Source organism: Camellia sinensis, chromosome 9 (genome assembly GCF_055761805.1).
Source record: "Camellia sinensis isolate YWXY chromosome 9, ASM5576180v1, whole genome shotgun sequence".
NCBI classification, from domain to species: Eukaryota; Viridiplantae; Streptophyta; class Magnoliopsida; order Ericales; family Theaceae; genus Camellia; species Camellia sinensis.
In genome coordinates, this window is record NC_138969.1 from 191771001 (window position 1) to 191777355 (window position 6355).

Below are 6355 nucleotides of genomic sequence, written 5' to 3' on the forward strand. Positions count from 1 at the left end.
ATTTTAGTGCTGAAATTCTATTAGAATGATTGCTTTCCATTTCTATGTCATTGCATCGCATTCTATCATCGCCTCGGTTTGCGTGCCCGTGTGCACGCATTTCGAGGCACTTCATTTTCATCCATCGGCATCCTATGTGAGTGTGGCTGAGGCTCTCTCATGTTGGTATAAGCCCATATCATGTTTTAATGTCATTTACATTGCGTATGCCATTGCCTCGGTTTGCGTGCCTGTGTGCACGCATTTCGAGGCACTTCATTTTCATCCATCGGCATCCTATGTGAGTGTGGCTGAGGCTCTCTCATGTTGGTATAAGCCCATATCATGTTTTAATGTCATTTGCATTGCATATGCCATTGCCTCGGTTTGCGTGCCTGTGTGCACGCATTTCGAGGCACTTCATTTTCATCCATCGGCATCCTATGTGAGTGTGGCTGAGGCTCTCTCATGTTGGTACAAGCCCATATCATGTTTTAATGTCATTTGCATTGCATATGCCATTGCCTCGGTTTGCGTGCCTATGTGCACGTATTTCGAGGCACTTCATTTTCATCCATCGGCATCCTATGTGAGTGTGGCTGAGGCTCTCTCATGTTGGTATAAGCCCATATCATGTTTTAATGTCATTTGCATTGCGTATGCCATTGCCTCGGTTTGCGTGCCCGTGTGCACGCATTTCGAGGCACTTCATTTTCATCCATCGGCATCCTATGTGAGTGTGGCTGAGGCTCTCTCATGTTAGTATAAGTCCATGTTGCATTCTATATGTCATTTCCATGCCATTGCATTGCGTATGTCATTGCCTCGGTTTGCGTGCCCGCATGCACGCATTTCGAGGCACTTCATTTTCATCCATCGGCCTCTTATGTGAGTGTGGCTGAGGCTCTCTCATGTTAGTATAAGTCCATGTTGCATTCTATATGTCATTTCCATGCCATTGCATTGCGTATGCCATTGCCTCGGTTTGCGTGCCCGTGTGCACGCATTTCGAGGCACTTCATTTTCATTTATCGACCTCTCATGTGAGTGTGGCTGAGGCTCTCTCATGTTAGTGTAAGCCCATATCATATTTCCATGTCATTTGCATTGCGTATGTCATTTTCTCGGTTTGCGTGCCCGTGTGCACGCATTTCGTGGCATCTCATTTTCATAGCATTGTGCATACTAGGTTGTATCTTAGATCGCATTTATGTATTTCCTCAGTTTGCGTGCCCGTGTGCACACATTTCGAGGCATCTCATTTTCATAGCATTATGCATGCTAGGCTGTATCTTAGTTGCATTCATGCATATCATGCATATTGCATCGTGTTCGGGATAAGAGTTAGCCCGGGCACGGGAAACGAGGTATGTTCCGTACTCCGAATGACGGAACGTATCTCAATTCCCTAGTCACCGACACTCCGGATCATCCATGATGGAGTTAGGTCTTGTTATGTTTTCATGTGCATTCATCCCATATTAAATTGTGCAATTCGACTCCTCGGCCATCATGCCTCGGTATGCGTGATTGGTGGCACAAGGATCGAGGCATGCATATATTTGTGAAAATACACTGCTATGCCCCTTTCCTGCTCTCTGTTGCAGCAAAATCAGGAATCAGTAACTTTCCGGGACTCGGCACGCTTTTCAAGAATAATTGTAAAATAGAGGCTAATCGGGGCATCCCGGTGGATTTCCGCGCAAAGCAGCCTAACATACATCATCCATCAGAAGCAAGGCAGTCCCTGGCTTGCATGCCAGTTTTATTTATTTTCTTAGTTAATTAATTAGGAATTTGTATATTATTCGGACTGTAATATTTGGACTGTAATATTCTAATATTTGGACTGTATATTTATTCGGACCCTCCGAGTGAGGGCATAACTGTAATAAGTGTGGGTGAGTGTGATGTATGTCTTCCAACCCCACGTCTTTCTCCCTTTTATTTATCCGCTTTTGATGGTTAGATTAGGGCATATTTAAATTAGCATACAGTATGACAGCATGCTTGCGTCATTCATCTGTATTACATGCACCGGGCTCGGCACATCATACTAACTGCATTGCACTTTCAATTCTAAGTTGAATACATGGTAGTTGTAGCATTTCATATACCATCTTAAAATAGCCGAGCCTGCTATAGTTGCATTTTGCATGTGTTGCACTAAGCATTTTTGTATACTTAGGATCATGCATGATTTCTAATGTGGTTTCTATTTTGGCTTGGAGTACTCGGTAAGCTTTATGCTTTAGCATCCTTGCATGCGTGTGAGTGACTGCCATGAATAGCATGCTTACCATGAGGCTATATGCTTATCTGATATATCTGCCCGAATGCCTGTGGGTGAAGGTTGGGTTATCTGAATTGGAATAAATCATCAAATGTTTCAAGCCTACCTGCGGGCAGCAAACCATTTTCAAAAACAAACATGAAATGTTTTGTTCCAATCTGGGCGACCCGGTCTATACTTATATGCTGTGAGCATCACATAGTAACCTAGGCTAATAACCGGAATAAGAACTCATAATGTTTTCAAAAATTGATATCACGGTTAGTAGAGGCCGGTCTATGACCGGGCGAGCGGGGGTGCTCACGAAGTGACCTTCCCCAACCGTACCCAAGTTCCCGAGCCGAGGCAACTTTGGTGATGACGGACACGTGGCCTTTTGGCACCGAGTCAGGGTTTCCTAAATTTCCCAAAATAAAATATTTAGGTGGCGACTCTGTATCTGGCAAAGCAGTCCATGTTTGGCACTTCTTTCAAAAAATCTGTTTTCTAAAAAACGATTTGCCGGATTTGGACTCTTTGGTTCAGATTAGGAACCGTGACTACAAAGTCGAGTCCGAGCTGTAACGAGGTCCCCCGCGGGCTTGTTACAGTGATATGCCTCTGCCAATGGCTTAGCTTGGGAGGACTGTGGAGCTGAAGGCTCATATTATTTTCTTTGCTTGTATTTTGTATTTCATATTTGTACAAACCTAGGGCTTTATTTACTTTGAGCTTATGACTCACCTTTGTTGTATCCAAGCAGCGACTTGGAAAGATGTAAGCCAGTAAAGCATATGATACGTGTGTAGATTTCATCCTTTATCGCATCTGTCACTTTTGTATATTAAACTTTGATTAATGAAAGTGTGTCGTTTCAATTATACTACTATTTATGGGATGGATTTATTGTATAATTTTAGGGCATACAAGCTGAGTTTTTTTTTTTTTTTCTTTTATCAGAAACTGACCAGCTGAGGTTTGTAGAAGAGCGATGGCTCTGAAGAATAGGAGTGAAATTACAATTTTGCCCTTTTCATTTTTGACTAACATACCAATTTAACATTCCATAACACAGGGGCAATTTAGTCATTTCAATGCCAAGCACAACAATCAACAGGCACAATAATATAGACGGTGCAGAAGTTTATGGGTAAGCAACAATAATGAAGGTAAGGACGGTACAGGATCACAAATTTTTTCCGAAAGTGATAAAATTTAACAAATGAAAAATTTTCAATAATATTGTATTATGTGTGGTAAACTGTATAGATACTAATCAAATGATATTTTAATTTTTTTTTTGACTCCCAATATATATAATATTGATAAATTTTGTGGTCATTTATTTGAAAATAACATTATAATAACTAGCAAATGATTGGTAACAATAATTACTAAAAATATAAAAAAAAATTTGAACTGAAAAAAATTAGAAAAAGCATAATTCGAATCAACTATACAATCATAAGTTTAGTTTGATCAGTAATTAAATATTTATTGTGATCTTCAAATTATTTTGCCTATAATATTTTCAATACAAAAAATTTTTATTTTTAAATTTTTGTTAATAATTAATTTTTTGAATTGAATTTGAAGAAAAAAATTAGGTATGATTGCTATTTTTTGTTAATCATTAATTTTTTCAATTGAATTTTAAAAAGAGTTTGGTTAACGGTGTTTTTTTTGTTAATAATTAATTTTCTGAATTGAATTTAAAAAAGAGTTTGGTTATGACTGTTAATCAAAAATTTTAATAGAGTTTTGAGATGTGTGTTTGATTATGAGTTATAGCTTTTTGAATTAAGTTTTGAAAACTTTTTTCAAAACTCATAACCAAACAAATTTTCTTATTTCATATATCACATCAAAATTTCTAAACTCAATTCAACACTCTATTCAAAAATCAAAACCAAACAAATTTTCTACACTCAAATCATAATTCCAAAACTCACAAACTCAAAATACAACTCTATTCTCAAATCATAATTCGAAAACTCTACCAAACGCTACCATAATCTCCATGGAGAAACATAACATCTCTAGATAAGGAGAATTCTAAAAGAGTTGAGAGAATTTGAGAATTTACAGAGAGATACTTTTGTTTTATATAATTTGTATGTGATTGAATAAAAGAAGTGTTTGTTCAATTAATTCTTCTCTTTGTATACCATCACAACAAGTATACACCTCTCTCTCACTTCCAACAGTGGTATCAGAATTTATAAAGTAAATTGTCATAATTTCCCAACAATGGTATCAGAGCTTACCGCTCCCAACAAAGATATCAAAGCATATATTACAAATCTCTCTTTGTGAGGCCCTAACTTTTTGTAAGTCCCCAAATGCTTATAGTTGAAGAATTTCAATAAGAAACTTTGTTTCTCCATTTCTTGCAAATTAAGCCCTAGAAATCAGAAATGATTGTGCGAGATAATCAGCAAACCCTAATCGACTCTGAAAACTTAAGAAACATTTTAAAACCCTAAATTAATAATTTAGAAACCCTAGAATGAAAAGTTGTACGAGAAAAACTCTAATTTTCAGTAATCGCAGTTTTAGCTCGCTATCTCGCCTTTTGTTGCGAATCGACAACACGTGGCCCGAATTATTTCTTCTATCATTATTTTATTAACAAAAATGAGTGAAACCCCCCACTGAGGATGACCCCCAACACCCCTAGTGAATGCTGATTGGTCCAAAAAAAAAAAAAAATTTTTTTTGTCCTCCTCTCGTCGACCCCCACGTGTATGTGGGGGTGGTGGGGGTTTGTATCAGTTTTTTTTTATTAATTATATAACTTAAACATATGTTTTATTTCAAAATTTCATATTGTACCCTTTTCTTTCCTAATTATTACATTTTGGCCCTAAAACCTTAATTTTATTCAATAAATGTACAACCAATATATTATTTATACAAAATATCCTCTGTATTTTATTAACAAAAAAAAAATCAAATTTTCACATGAGTAAATAGGGTAACCGGTTGTGGGTGGTGAAAAAGACCTAGAATTGCATTTTTATACATAGCAAATCTTATACAATTATGCAACAAATCTTTGACCAACATGGAGGAATGGGGGGCATTTATTGTTATATCTTTTTTGTCTCCCAATTAACTAGTAGATAGGATTACTTTCTCTTAATCAAGATTAATTAACACAAATCTTAATTGGATCGAATTACAAACCAACCAAACTTGAATAGTTTCTATTAAAAACCAACCAAGCCAAACCAACCCTTCTCTCTCTTCCTTGGCCTATAAATATAAGCCTTGCTAGCTTTTTTATTTCACTCCATACACACACAACACATAGCTGAGAGAGGAGGAAAGGGAGAGCAAGTGAGCTTGCGAGAAAAAGAGAAGAAAATAGAGCAACAAGTAGGAAAAAGATCTAGCAAACCAAGGTAAATCTCATACACCTCTTCTCTCAATGAATTATCATGTTTTTCCCCTTCATAATATGTGACACCCTGAACGTTTAATTAAATATCACATAAATATTTATAGTTATATATAATTGTAAGTGTATGTGATAATTTATTATTAAATAAATAAATAATAAAAAATAAATATATAAATTTAATTTGGCATTAGGTTATCAAATATGGGATTAATTAAGGATTATTATTTGGGGCCAAATTAACACAAATATGAAATTATAATACTAGTTGGGCCAAATTAAAGTTAAAGATAGTAGATAAATAAATATAAAAGTAAGAGTAAATAAATAATAATATTGATAACAATAATAATAATAATAATAATAATAATAATAATAATAATAATAATGGGTGCGGTAGTAAAATAAATAATTAATTTTCTGTTGGTATGCGATAAAGTATAATTTAATTAGGGATTAATTTGTTTATATAGTTATATTAGGAAATTGAGCCAAAGTGTAATTATCTTAAACATTTATTAAGATAAGTATAAATCCATTTGAGTTATGATCAAATCTGGAGAGGATTTGGGTAGTGCCACGTGTTGGCCTCAGGATGCTTTTGCTTTCCTATAAATGGGGAAGAATTGATCAATATCTGTGGGGTTGATAAGATCAGTAGAGAGAAAAGAAAAAAAAAAAAGAAAGAAAATAAAAGAGAG